The sequence below is a fragment of the Mustela nivalis genome (assembly GCF_964662115.1).
Source record: "Mustela nivalis genome assembly, chromosome: 5".
Classification (NCBI taxonomy): Eukaryota; Metazoa; Chordata; class Mammalia; order Carnivora; family Mustelidae; genus Mustela; species Mustela nivalis.
In genome coordinates, this window is record NC_139024.1 from 40,134,973 (window position 1) to 40,150,756 (window position 15,784).

A 15,784-nucleotide genomic window follows, 5' to 3' on the forward strand; every position below is an offset into this window, starting at 1 on the left:
AGTACCATTGAGCACTGTGTTCCATTGCTTCATCCTTTCTTTGGGTTGACTTATTCATAAGATGGAAAAATTCGCACCATTATTGGGCAAGTCTTCCTCTCTTCTTCCTTTTTTTTTTTTTTTTTCAGTGTTCCAAAATTCATTGTTTATGCACCACACCCAGTGCTCCATGCCATGCACCCCCTTCTTAATACCTACCACCAGGCTTACCCAACCCCCCGCACCCCCCCCCCCATGATGGCATATCTCCCTTCCAGACAGCTGTGTTTTTTTGACCACCTCTAACTTCTCGGAAACAGCCTTCTCAAGAACTGTAGGTAGAGAAGCTCGTGTTTCAGGTTTTTCCTAAAGCCTTTGTCCTTGCATGGAATCATAGAAATTAGAACTTGCAACGCCTTGCAAGTCACCTCATCTGTTTCCTCATTTTAGAGATACAGACCTGGAAGTGCCTTGAAATGATTTGGATTTCACAATAGAAGATGAAACCCAAGGTCTCTGAAAAGGGTCCTGCTCTGGGGCAGAAGCCAGGCTTAGATTTCTCACCACCACCTGAAGGGCCTCCTCCCCATATTTGGCCCATTTTTGCAGATTTTGTATGTTTCCATTTGAAACCTGAAGTCCACCTTAGGACTTTCATGATTAAGTTGTACAGCCTGAGGCAGGTAACTTGAGCTGTTAACCCTTTCCTACAATCTTTAATTTGGAGCAAGCTGGACGGTTTTTTTACTTATATAATAGCAAAGTGCAGAGACCGAGGTATGATTTAACACAAGGTGAAGGCACAGCTACTTATCACCAATGTTAACAAATAGAACATTCTGACAGCACCCCTGAGCCCGCCCCCCCACAGTACCACTGGCTGATATAACAACTGTCTCCCCACCGATGGAAACTCTGTTCTGAGTCTTTTCTTTATAGTTTTATCACCTATGTATGTATCCTTAGATATTTAACTTTTGCCCATTTTTGAACTTGATATAAAGGAATCCAATTGTATGTTATTATTTTGTGTCTTGCTTCTCTAACTCAGTATTCAACATTAGGTTAGTAAGAATCATTCATGTTGTTGCATGTGGCTCTTATGGGCTTTGTGTCTTCCCAATGTATGAATCTGGGAGTATGCTTCAGTATAATTATTCATCCAGCTACTGACAGACATTGTATTGTTTCTATTGGGAGGGATGCTGAACAACACTGCTGTGAGCACTCTTTTTTTTTTTAAGATTTTATTTATTTATTTGATAGAGAGATAGAGAGCATAAGTAGGCAGAGCAGCAGGCAGAGGGAGAGGAAGAAGCAGACTCCCCACCAAGTAGGGAGCCTGATGTGGGGTTCGATCCTGGGACCCTGGGATCATGAGCTGAGCCAAAAGCAGCCGCTTAACTGACTGAGCCACTCATGCGCCCCTGCTGTGGGCACTCTAATACAGAGTTCCTGTTAACAGACATACAGTAGTGTCTTGGGCGTACCCCAGGAATGGAAATATTCGGTCATAATCGATCCATCCCCGTTGCTTAACATTTCCACAAACACTTGAAATTGCTAAACTTTTTAGTTCTTTCCAGTTTGGTGGATGTGTTGTATGTCTTTAATTCTTTATTATCTTTAAATTAACACCTATGGCCTGCTACCACTATTCTTCTTTTGTTTAATTCCAGTTAGTTGACATACAGTGCAATATTGGTTTCAGGAGTATGGTGCCTTGATTCATCATTTGCATATAACACCCAGGGCTCATCCTAACAAGTGCCGCCGTCCTTAATGCCCATCACCTGTCTAGCCCATCCCCTCCTCCTCCCTCCATCCACTCTCAGTTTGTTCTCTGTAGCTCAGAGTCTCGTGATTTGTTCCCCCTCCCTTCTGTATATTCCTCTACTTTGTTTCTTAATTTCCATATATGAGTGAAATCATATGGTATTTGTCTTTCTCTGGCTGACTTATTTTGCTTAGCATAATACACTCTGACTCTATCCACTCCATCCATTTTGCTATTTTGCAAATAGCAAAATTTCATTCTTGTTGATGGCTGCGTAGGATGCCTGTGTGTGTGTGTGTATGTGTGTGTGTGTGTGTGTGTGTGTACATTGTATCTTCTTTATCCATTCATCAGTTGATGGGCATTTGGGCTTTTCCCATAGTTTGGGTTTTGTTGATAATGCTGCTCTAAACATCAGGGTACAGGTACTCCTTTCAATGTATTTCTTTTTTTTTTTTTTTTTAAGATTTTATTTATTTATTTGACAGAGATCACAAGCAGGCAGAGAGGCAGGCAGAGAGAGAGAGGAGGAAGCAGGCTCCCTGCTGAGCGGAGAGCCCGATGCGGGGCTCGATCCCAGGACCCTGGGACCATGACCTGAGCCGAAGGCAGAGGCTTTAACCCACTGAGCCACCCAGGCGCCCTCAATGTATTTTTTTTTTAAAGATTCTATTTATTTGACAGAGAGAGTCACAATGAGAGAGGGAACACAAGCATGGGGGTGGGAGAGGGAGAAGCAGGCTTCCCACTGAGCAGGGAGCCCGATGTGGGTCTTGACCCCAGGACCCCAGGATCATGACCTGAGCCAAAGGCAGACACTTAACAACTGAGCCATTCAGGCATCTCTATATTTTTTTTTAGAGAGAGAGTGAGAGCAGGAGGGGCTCAGTCTCAGGACCATAAAATCATGTCCTGAGCTGAAACCAAGAGTAAGGCACGTAACTGACTGAGTCACCCAGGTGCCCCCTTGAATGTGTATTTTTATATCCTTTGAGTAAATACCTAGTAGTGCAATTGCTGGATCATAGGGTAGTTCTATTTTTAGCTTTTTGAGAAAACTCCATACCATTTTGAGAAACCTCCATACTTCTCCACAGAGTGGCCACACCAGCTTGCATTCCCACCAACAGTGGTGTGAGGTGGTATCTCATCATGGTTTTGATTTGTATTTCCCTAATGGCGAGTGATGTGCAGCATCTTTTCATGGGTCTGTTAGCCATCTGGATGTATTCTTCGGAAAAAATGTCTATTCATGTCTTCTGCCCATTTCTTAACTGGGTTATTTGTTTTTTGGGTGTTGAGTTTAATAAGCTCTTATAGATTTTGGATACTAACCCTTTATCAGGTATGTCATTTACAAATATCTACTCCCATTCCCTAGACAGCCTTTTAGTGTTATTGATTGTTTCTTTCACTATGTAGAAGATTTTATCTTGATGAAGTCCCAATAATTCGTTTTTGCTTTTGTTCCCCTTGCTCCTAGTGACATGTCTAATAAGAGATTGCTACAGCTGAAGTAAAAAATGTTGCTGCCTGAGTTCTCCTCTAGAATTTTTATGGTTTCCCATCTCACATTTAAGTCTTTCATCCATTTTTAATTAATTTTTGTGTGTGGTGTGAAGAGAATGAAATGGTCCAATTTCATTTTTCTGCATGTGGCTGTCCAATTTTCCCAACACCATTTGTTGAAGAGGCTGTATTTTTTCCATTGGACATTCCTTCCTGCTTTGTCGAAGATTAGTTGACCATAGAGTTGAGGGTCTATTTCTGGGCTCTCTATTCTGTTCCATTGATCCGTGTGTCTGTTTTTGTGCCAGTACCATACTGTCTTGACAACTACAGTTTTGTAATATAGCTTGAAGTCTGGAATCATGATGCTTTGCTTTTCTTTTTCAGGATTGCTTTGGCTATTCAGGGTCTTTTGTGGTTCCATACAGATTTTAGAACTGTTTGTTCTAGCTCTGTGAAAAATGCTGGTGGTGTTCTGATGGGGACGGTCTGCTACCTACATTCCAATACTTCTAGCTCAGCCTGCACGTCACAGCCTGCCTCTCCATAGAGTTCACATTTAATCATAGAAGTGTGACTCCTTGTCGCTGTCTTATTACGAGATATTTAAAGAAAGCTTGGGTTATTTTTTATTTTGGTCTTTTTTTTTTTTTAATGAGTGAAACAACATCAGCAACAAAAATTACCCAAAAATTGGGGCTTATGATCCTTGTCCCTAAATTCTTAATGTTTTTTCTTTCAACTATACAGTAAAAACCATTGTCACAAACTGTGTCAATAAATTGAACTTCCTTCCAAAAGGTCAAAAAAGATGGAAGTTTATGTTGAAGTACGAGAACCATTCAGAGCTATTAAGGATTTGATGATACAATTGCAAGTGCTTCCTTCTAACAGCAGCCTTAAATTTCAGTTCCCCTGGCACTGACGAGCACACACGCAGATGGAGTGTTTGAGTAAATAAAGAACACGGAACGTTTTAGCTGCTCAATGTCAGGCCCTTACTCTAGCTATCTAAGGCATTAGAGACATTAAATGACAAGCACTGCAGTTTTCCATTATAAAATACCAAAATTGGATTGCTTTCCACTTTAAGTAAGAAGTTTGAGTCTTGATGCGATTGAAAAGTGTTTCCAATCCAAAAGCAATAGCTTAGTAATTTTAATGCCACTATGCACTCTAAAATTTCTATAGACTTGATAAATTTCTTTTATAAAAACTAACACTTATAGTTTCATTGTAAATAACTTTTTTTAAAAAAACATGCTTGATAAGAACAGGAATTTACTCAGCAATTACTAAATAATTTAGTGTGTGATTCACAGAAGTATTTACTTAATGCCCTGTTTCTATGGGAAATGTGGTTGGAATTTCAAATGAAATGGTTTATAATTTGGTCTTTTTCATTACCTGCAAGGCATATTCATTTCTTTTCATGTTAACCATTCTAGACATGACAGGTTGTCTGAAAAACGTAACATTCTACTTTTTTGTGAATTTGAGCTTCTCACATTTCCCACTGTAGACTTTTTTTTTCCTTTTGGTTTTTTGATCTATACTTTTAACCTTCAGAACTAAGTGTCAGATGTTTTAATTTCTGAGTGTAAACCAATAATGAATGAAGACTGAATGAGGAAATGAATAAGCAAGTCTGTATTCATTAATATTATGTCTCTGATAAGAGTTGTGGTCTGTGTAGGTTTTTTTTTTTTTTAAAGAGTGAGCATATTATGAGAAAATAATAGTAATTAACTTTTACTGCTGAACCATATGATAAGATGATTGGGGTATATGTGTATGTACATGTGCAGCTGGGTTTTTTGGCCTACAAAAAGAAGAATGAGATCCAGCCAAAACCCAAATCAGAACCTTTGGAAGGCTTCCTTACAATCTGATTTCAGCTAATGTCTACACACTTTAACACATTGTCTAATGCTTAGTGTAAAGACTGGCTGTCAGACTCCTACATGCTATTCTGGGCTCTGTTACTCACTACAAAGTATTTCATTCTTAGATCCCATGGGTCCTGCTGCAGATTTCAGGATTTGATGCTTTGGGCGGGGGGGTGTTTTTTAATTAATATTAGCAAAGCAAGTGGAAAAGAAAAAACTTAATGGGACATAATGCAGTGATAGGAGAAATGGAATTCAGGTTGGTATTGGTGAGTCAAAAACAGACAAGTTGGAGGGAGTTCCTAGAAGAGCACCCGTGGTAATTGGAGGATGAGAAGGGCTGACTGATTTCTAAAAGAAGAAGAAACAGTATGTTCCATTATGCTTGAAGAGGGGCCAACAGTGAGGGGTGTGATAAGATCCAATAGGAATGTAAAGGCCAAGAGGAAGAGAGTGGTGCTGGCATGGCATAAGGAAGGATTATCCAGGAATAATGTAATAAAAGCAAGAAAATCCTCAGACAGGTTAAAGTCTAGCAACAGCTTCATGGAAATTATAGATTTTAGATTATACCATTTGATGAACAGATATGATCTGTTTTAAGTGTCTTCTAAAACTCTCTGGAAGGTTTAACCCAAAAAACAGATGTCCGTGTTCATGTGACTATCATAGCCTCTTCATCGACTCAGGGAACATCCATCACCATAGCCCCTTTATTTTCCCAAACCTGTCCTATTGCAGGGTATTGAATCCTTCCATGAGGCCCCCTCCTCCCAAATATCTTAGACCAGAAAGGAACCATCTTCCTTGTGAACTGGAATCTGAGAGCCCACACACTACACTGCCTTGGCTTCACCACTATTAATGACTTCTCCCCGCCTGGTGGTGTAGACTCTCATCCAGGGCTGCTGTGTAGTAGTCAGGCCCCTGTTCGGACCTCAGTGGAACTCCATACTGGGGTTTCCAGGTGCAATAATTCTTTTAGCTTATACTCCCTTACTCAGCCATGGTTCCCAGAACAAAACTATGGGCTAGGATGTCTAGGATCGAAAGAGCTAATGGCATTAGCACCACATATTGTACCAAAATGTCTTCCTAGATCTGGATTCTCCATTTCCAAAAGGTAATTTTACCTCAAGGGACTTACTTGTTCTCCTCCATTTACTCAGGGATATCATGGTCTATCCAGATGGATCTTCCTAACCTGGAACCTGTGAGAGCAAGGGTTGAGGTGTTAGTTTCTTCTCTCCCAGAAGGTTTTGGTTTTTTCCTTTATATTGTCCATCCCATAACCTGTAACCACCTCTGCAGAGGCAGTTTCTTTTAAGCCATGCAACATCAACAACAATAGTAGAGGTTATATGAATGGTCTTTAGAAGGCCAAAGAAAGCTAGCTTCTTTCAACTACGATGATGGTGACCCACTGCCTGTGACCAACTAGATTCTTTTATAGAGTCTAAAACTCAGAGAATTATAGATATGTAAGAACTTTGCTGATCTTCTAGTTCAGACTTTTTGTTTTATAAATATCGAAGCAGTTCCAGAGAAAGTTAAGCAGCTTATCCATAATCCGCAAAGCTGGTCAGTGCCAGAGCTGGATCAAAAGACCTAGATCCCGGGTATACTCCTCCTTCCTTGAAGAGGGGCCAACTCTTCCTTGAAGAGGCACCTCACTTTCATTTATCTTTTGACTTTCTTTCATTTCATGTTTCATGAAAGAACTTAAGGCTTTGTATCCTTTGTAGCAAGCTTCTCTCTTCTTGGTGGAGGTACATTAATATTAGTTACCCATAAATGGATTGGAAATGAGATCTCTCTTACAAATCTCCTGCTTTTATGAGTTACACATACCACTTACCTTGTAGAACATTACTTTTTTGCACCTAATTTTGAGTACTGCCTGCTACATGTAAGCTATTGGGACTTTAAATAAATAAATAAATAAATTTCCAAAGACTGTGAAAACTAAACGTGATAGGAGAGAAGTATTAATTTGAGAACTAAGAATGAAAAAAATAAATCAGACGTGAGACCACCTATAGGAGATAAGAAAATCCTGAAAATATTTCATGTAAAAGATGCCAGAATAGGAAATATTTGTCTTTGGCCTCTGTATGTCATCGTGGCAGTCAGGACCAGTCAGGTGCTCCTGGGGTCTGGTCTCACCAACCTGTTCTAGCAGCTCATGTACATGAAGGTATCCATCCAAGTGAGATATGAGCCTCTTCCCCCAACAATAGGATGAAATATTTTGGGGTGGCAAGTATGCAGCCTCCAGGTCTGTTTTGTTATGCTCAGCACGTTGTGAACATCAATGGGAAACATGGGTTATTCACAGGCTTAACTCCAAGACTGAGTTCAGAAGTCCTTGGAACTGTGGTCCATGGTAAAGTTTTACAGGACTTAGGCCCTGGAAATGTACAGAAAGAAGTCACACCTTCCTTCAACCAAGTCATCAAGGTTGTTTTGAGAATGGTGGCCCGCTCTGCTGCTACTCTTATCACACATTCCTTTCATGTGATCACTCTGAGATCTGTGGTACATATCACTGGCAGAAAATCCAAGTACTGTGGGCTTTGTAACTCATGTGCCCTCCACATGAAGAGGGTACCCTAGAATTTTTTGCAACTCTTATATCTCACCTCCTACGTGACATCATTTATTTGTGACTCTGTCCCTCACTGGCCTGGTTCATCAATACCTATACACTGGACAGTGGGGTTTCCATCATGAGTAAAATGAGGAGTTATTCCCAAGCTGTTACAAGACTTTTTTTTGCCAGTATCGACCTATCCCTTTGTGTTTGTCCCTAATCGTATGACTGTCAACAACTGAGCTTGCTGATGGATCCCTTCAATACTCCCCAATATATATACTTCTTGGGTAGAATTCTGGTGCATGCTGTAAAAAGAAGGAAATACGAGCCAAGGAAATAATTTGTTTTCCAGAAGGTCCCCTTAGGGAAGACTTATTATTGTGACCTGAGAATGTTAATATGAAGATATGGGACAGGGACAGTGACATTTCTATAGTCCCAGATGCACAGAATTAAGGGAAATAATGTTGATTTCTGTACGATGTGGTGTGCTTTCTTAATAATCATTTAATCTTGAGAAAATGGGAAAAAAAATTGTTCTTCTTACTAGGTAAAAAAAGATTTTAGCAGCAATTTGCTAGTCTTAAAGACAGAAGCCATGCAAACTCAGTCTTGCTCCATGGATTATGGTCATTGTAACTGAATTGTGTCACTTAAAATGCTATCCTTTTGCATAAAAAATGATTCTAGGTAATAAAAGTTACAGACACTTTATGTTTTATTGGAATTCAAAGAACTAAAAGTTCTTGTTTGCAAAAACATTTTTGTAAGCTAGGTATTATAAATCATCATTTATAGTAGAGCAAAATTTACACTATATATTTAGCAAAGTGATAAATAATTGTTTGTAATTTTTTCAGTGTAACTGTAACATAAAGACTAAATCCAGGATTTTTACTTCCAGCCAAGATGGAGTGACAGGTACTAGAGTTACTAAATTTACTACACCTGAAGCAACTATAAAAATAAATAAAATATATCAAACAATGCTCTTCAAGACATTGGACACCAAGCAACAAAGGACATTGATCCCTAAAAGAAGGAAAAACAAACTGAACCCAGCTTACTGTTTTGAGAGTGTTTCCAGACAATGGTAGGGGAAAGATAAACCAAAGAAGATCTTGGCTGACTCCTGAGTTGAGGAGACAGAGCTAATAGTCAGGAGAGACTGTTGTGGCTACACTTCAGAAAACAGAATAGCAAAGAAGAGAGAGCATCATAGAGAGAAAATTCCAGAGATCTGCAGAGGGTTTCCCTTAAATATTCTGCAGAGTACTCATTAGCACATGTGTGTGAGAAAAATACTAAAAATGAGGAAAGAAACACCCAAAACAATTAGAAAGAACAGTACTCGGAGCTCACAGAGGATCAGGAATAATACCTGTTCCTAGCATCCAGACTAGAAATCCCATAATTCAAGGGACATTGGGTAAAAATACTCAGAAGAGTCTTGAATCAGTAGTGGGGAAGAAGGAATTCTAGACTAAATGCTGCTCTTCCCACCTAACAGATCTCAAAATCTAAACCTAGAGGAGTAAACTGTTGCTGTATAACTCAGCTGAGTCCTCGGACAAAGTTTAAGAATGTTAATAGCACACAAGTATCAAGCATCTAATAAGGTAAAATCACAATGTCTGGCTCCAATCAAAACTTTCCAGGCATGCACAGAAGCAGGGAAATATGACTCATAATGAAGAGAACTAGCAATCAAAACTAAACCAGAATTGACACAGATGTTAGAATTAACAGACAGAAATAGTCATTATAACTGTATTCCAAATGTTCAAGAAGTTAGAGGAGTGATTAAATATCTTAAGCAAGTTGTGGGAGATATATAAAAAGACCCAAATGGAACTTTTAGAGATGACAACCACAATTTCTGAGATGAAAATTACTGTGAAAGGAATTAATGGCAGATTAGATATTGCAGAAGAAAGGATTAGTGAACTTGAAGGCCTAGCAGTAGAAACTGTCCAAAATGAAACACACAGAGAAGACTACCAAAAAGAAAAATGTACAGAGCATTGTGAGCTGTGGGCGGTTTCAGATAGTCTTCATTTAGGTAGTTAAATAATGTCTGACATGCTTTCAAATTTGGTGAAAACTATGCCCACCCTTTCAAAAAAGCTCAAAAACCATGAAAAAATTACACCAAAGCACTTCATAATCAAATTGCTCAAAACAGGGATAAAGAATCTTAAAAGTAGCTAGAAGAGGGAAAAAATTACATATAGAGGAACAAAGCTAAGGATGAAGGCAGATTTTTCATTGGAAACCATGCAAATGAAGAGACAGTGCAATGACATTTTCAAAGTACTGAAAAGAAAACAATTGTCGATCTAGAATCTATTCCCCCACAAAAATAACTTTCAAAAATGAAAGCAGTAGACTTCTTTTTTTTATTTTTTTTTAAGATTTTATTTATTTGACAGACAGAGCTCACAAGTAGGCAGAGAAGCAGGCAAAGAGAGAGGAGGAAGCAGGCTCCCTTCTGAGCAGAGAGCCTGATGCAGGCTCGATCCCAGGACCCTGGGATCATGACCTGAGCTGAAGGCAGAGGCTTTAACCCACTGAGCCACCCAGGCACCCTGGCAGTGGACTTCTTAAGAGAAACAAATACTGAAAGAATTGATGGACCAATACTTATGTCCACCTCCAAAAGCCCTAAACCCATGCAATATTTGGAGATGGGGCCTTTGGAAAGCAAATAGGTTTAGATGAAGTCATAAGGAGGGAGCCCCTAGGATGGAATTAGTATCCTTATAGAAAGACAAAGAGAGACTAGAGTTCTCCCTCTTCCCTGTGCAAAGACAGTGAGAAGGCAGCTATCCACAAGCCAAGAAGAGTCCTCCCCAAAGAACCAAATTAGTTGGGACCTTGATCTTGGAATTCCCAGACTGAGGAACTATGGGAAAGAAGTTCTGTTGTTTATGCTATCCAGTTTCTTCTATTTTGCTATAACATCTGAGGCTGACTAAGACACCAATATAGCCACACTACAAGTCATATTAAAAGAAGTACTCAGGCAGAAGAAAAATGTGTGGGTATGGGTGTCTACATTTTCTCTTGCTATTTAAATCTCTATAAAAGATCATTGTTTAAATAAAAATAATAACAAGGTAGGGTGGGATTTATAACATTTGTGGAAGTAAAACGCATGACCAGAAGAGAGAAATGGAGGCATAATATTGTAAGATTCTTATATTCTACATGAAGTGGTATAATATCACTTAAAGATAGATTGCAATTATTTAAAGAAGCATACTGCAAACCCTAGGTAACCAATAAAATAACAAAACAACATGACAATAAAGGGGATAAGCTTGAATTATAAATATAAAATACTGTTAATATAAAAACAGAGAGTAAGGGAAAAGGGAACAAAGAAAGATGGGACAAAAAGAAAACAAGTTTCAAAATGGCATATTTGAACCCCACCAAGTCAACAGTAACATTAAATGCAAGTGATATAAGCACTAGAATTAAAAGTCAGAAATTATCAGATTGGATTTTTTTAAACACTGATTTATTTTAGAGAGACAGGAGTGGAGCGGGGGAGTCTTAACCAGTGGAGCCCGATGTGAGGCTTAGCCTTTTGACCCTGGGATCATGATGTGAGCTGAAATCAAGAATCTGGTGCTTAACTGACTGTGCCACTGAGGCAACCCTTGGATTTTTTTTTTTTTAATAAAGCAACACTCAACTATAGGCTGCCTACAAGAAATACACTTTATATATAAAGACACAAATAGATTAAAAGGATAAGTAGGGCAAAAGATGTTGACACTAATGCTAAACACTAATTACAAAAAGCTGACATGACTATTGATATCAAACAAATTAGATTTCAAAGCAAATAATATTTGCAGGAATTAAAAGGTCATTTTGTGATAAAGGAATAAATACATTAAGAGAAAATAAAAATTCTAACCATGTATGCATCTAATAATAGGATTTCAAACTGCATGAAGCAAAAATGATAGATAAATCTACAATTATAGTTAGAGGTTTCAGTGACTCTCCTTAATACCTTGACAGAACCCATGGATAGAATATTAGTAAAGATACAGAGAATTTGAACACTGATTATACAATTTAACTTAATTGTTATTTACAGAACACTCCAGCTAACAACAGAACACACATTCCTTTCAAATGCATATGAGATATTTACCAAAATAGTCTATATCTGGGATATAAGACAAGTGTCCAAAAACTAAAAGGATTGAAGTCATTCGAAGTTTGTTCTCTGATCACAATGGAATTAGATCAGAAAACAATAATAGAAAGGTATCTGAACCCCTTCAAACATTTGGAAACTAACATTTTCAAATAATTTATACATTAAGAGAGAAAGGGAAATTAAAAAGCATTTTAATACTAATGAAAATAAAAACAGCATTTCAAAATTTGTGAGATGTTGCTAAAGCAGTACTTAGACTGAAATGTATAGTATTAAAACTTTTCTTAGGAAAGATGAAAGCTCTTAGATCATGAACTCAACTTCCACCTTTGGAAACTAGAGAAAGAAAAGCAAATTAATGGTTAATTAATCTTCAATGAAGGAGGTGAGAATATGCAATGGAAAAAGTCTCTCCAACAAATGGTGTTGAGAAATCTGAAACAGCTAGTGCAAACGAATGAAACTGGACCATTTTCTTACACCATACACAAAAATAAACTCAAAATGGATTATAGACCTAAATGTGAGACCCAACACTGTAAAAAATCCTGGAAGAGGGCACAGGCAGTAATTTCTCTGATATCAGCCATAGCAACATTTTTCTAGATGTCTTCTGAGACAAGGGAAACAAAAGCAAAAATTTAAACTATAGAGACTACATTAAAATTAAAAGCTTCTGCACAGCAAAAGAAACAGTCAACAAAACTAAAAGACAACCTGCTGAATGGGAGGAGATACCTACTTACAAATTACTTATCTGATAAAGCATTAGTAGTATCCAAAATCTATAAAGAACTTACAAAACTCAACACCCAAAAAACAAAAATTCTGATTTAAAAAGGGGCCAAAAGACATGAACAGACATTTCTCCAAAGACATCGAGATGGATAACAAACATGAATAGTTGTTCAACATCAGCAATCATTGGGGAAATGCAAAACAAAACTACAATGAGATATCACCTCACACCTGTCAGAATGGCTAAAATCAAAACCACAAGAAACAGCAAATGTTGGCAAGGATGTGGAGAAAAAGAAATCCTCTTGCACTGTTGGCAGGAAAGCAAACTGGAGTAGCCACTGTGGAAAACATTATAGATTTTCCTCAAAAATTTAAAAATAGAAATACCATATGATCCAGTAATTTCACTACTGGATATTTACCCAAAGAATACAAAAACACTGGTTCAAAAGGATATATGTACCCCTGTGTTTATTGTAGCACTATTTACAATAGTCAAATTATGAATGCAGCCTAAATGTCTATCAATAATGGATGAAGATGTGGTGTGTATATATACATATAATGAAATATTACTCAACCGTAAAAAAGAATGAAATCTTGCCATTTGGTAGATGGATCTAGAGAGTCTAATGCTAAGTGACATAAGTCAGAGAAAGAAATGCCATATGATATCATTAATACATGGAATTTAAGAAACAAAACAAATGAACAAAGAAAAAAATGAGACAAATCAAAAAAGAATACCTAACTATAGAGAACAACTTGATGGTTATCAGAGGGGAGATAGGGAGATGGGGCAGGGGGAATGGGTGAAATAGCAGAAGGGGTTTAAGAATACACGTATCGTGGTGAGCACTGAGTATACAATATATAGAATTAGTGAATAACTACATTTTACACCTGAAACTAATTAACTATGTTAACTATATAGGAGTTAAAATAAAATTTAAAAAATAATAAAAGGTAATAAAAATAAAAAAGAAGAGCAAATTAAAGCCTAAAGTAAGCAGAAGAAAGGGTACAACAAGGAAAGCAGAAATCAGTGTAATAAAGATAGAATAATAAGAAAATCAGTTTAACAAAAGTCTAGTTCTTTGGGAATATTTATAAAAATGATAAAAATCTCGACCCAACCTGATCAGAAAGGAAAGAAAAATGACCCAAGTTCCCAATATCAGAAATGTGAACTCCAACATAGATTCTACTGATATTAAAAGGAAAATAAGGAAATATTATGTACAACCTTATGCCATGAATTTGACAATTTTTTAAAAATTTGAATTGGTAGTTAAAACTCCAGGCCAGGGAGATTTCACAGGTAAATTCTATCAAATATTTAAGGAAGAAATGATATCAATTCTACAAAAGCTTTTCTGGAAAACTGAAGAGTAAGAAATATTTCCCAACTCATTTTGTGAGACCATCATTACCCTGATTAAATACTTATATATGAAAAGAAGACTACAGATTAAAATCCCATATGAGCATAGACAGCAAAATTTCTTAGCAAAATGTTAAAAAAATGAATCCAACAATGTGTAACAAAACAAATACATTATGGTCAAGAGGAGTTTATTTTAGAGGTGCAAAGTTGATTTAATATCAAAAACCAATCCTATTATTCATATCAACACACTAAAAAAATTGTGTGATTATTAATACATGTAGAAAACACATTTAACAAAATCCAGCATCCATTCTTGATTTTTTAAAAAAGAAATTCCCAATAAACTAGGAATAGAAAGAAATTTCTTCAACTCAATCGGGGCGTCTATGAAGCACTGATACCTATCATCATAAATAACAGTGAAAGGTTGAAGTGTTCCCATAACAACAGGAACAAGGCAAGGATCTTTTCTCTTACAACTTCTATTCAACATTGCACTAGTGGTTGTAGCCAATGCAGTAAGCAAGAAAAAGACACCAAAATCTTTCAGATTGGAAGGGAAGTAAAATATCTTCATTCGGAGAGCATGTGTGTTTTAGAAAATCTGTTAATACCAAAAAAAAAAAAAAAAAAGACTGTGAGAACTAATAAACAAATTGGGAAAAACTGCAGGACACAAGATCAATACACAAAAACAATTTATATTACTATATACTAGCAATGAAGAATTAGAAATTTAAATTAAAAAGCAGAATCATTTATAATTACTCTAAAATAGTAATATCTGTATAAATCTAAAAAAAAAAGATATAACCTTGGTTTAGGCAAAGTTTTTTTAGATATGCCACCAAAAGCATCATCCATAAAAGAAAGAATTGCTTGATTGGTCTTCATCAGTTGAAGACTTTCCACTCTTTGAAAAACACTGTTAAGAGAATGAAAAGGCAGCTGCATAGTATTCCATTGTATATATATACCACATCTTCTTTATCCATTCATCTGTTGAATTCATCTGTTGATGAATCCATTCATCTTTTGATGGCCATCAAAAGAAATGAAATCTTGCCATTGGCAATGATGGGGATGGAACTAGAGGGTATTATGTTGAGTGAAATAAGTCACTCAGAGAAAGACAATTATGATCTCTCTCATATGAGGAATTTGAGAGGCAGAGTGGGGGTTTGTGGGGGGTAAGGAAGGAAAAAATGAAACAAGGTGGGATCGGGAGGGAGACAAACCATAAGAGACTCTTAATCTCACAAAACAAACTGAGGGTTGCTGGGGGTGGGGTGTTAGGGAGAGGGTGGTTGTGTTACGATCATTGGGGGAAGGTATGTGCTATGGTGGGTGCTGTGAACTGTGTAAGCCTGATGATTCACAGACCTGTACCCCTGGGGCAATAATACATTATATGCTAATTAAAATAATTTTTTTAAAAAAGAATGAAAAGATAAGCTACAGACTTGGAGAAAGTACTGGCAAATCACATATCTGATAAAGGACTTTTATTCAGAGTATTTAAAGAATGCTCAAAACTCAGTAATAAGGAAACAGACCAGGAGGAAATGGACAAAGAATCTGAATACACATCTCTCCAAAGAAGGTAAACAGATGGCAAATAAGCACACGAAAGATGTTCAGCGTCTTCAGTCATTAGAAAAAAAGCAAATTAATAAAACCACAAAGAGATACTGTGGTATTAGAATGGCCAAAATTAGAG

At 37.2% G+C, this 15,784-nt stretch overlaps 1 protein-coding gene and 1 pseudogene across 13 annotated transcripts in view; both read left to right on the plus strand.

The window, feature by feature from the left end:
- The window catches only part of BACH2 (BTB domain and CNC homolog 2), a 358,349-nt gene that overhangs the window by 260,160 nt on the left and 82,405 nt on the right, over nucleotides 1–15,784 (plus strand). The gene's annotated exons all lie outside the window — the stretch shown is intronic.
- On the plus strand, nucleotides 7,340–8,204 carry LOC309864784 (mitochondrial carrier homolog 2 pseudogene; annotated as a pseudogene). The gene has a single exon. The product of its transcript is annotated as a mitochondrial carrier homolog 2 pseudogene (transcript).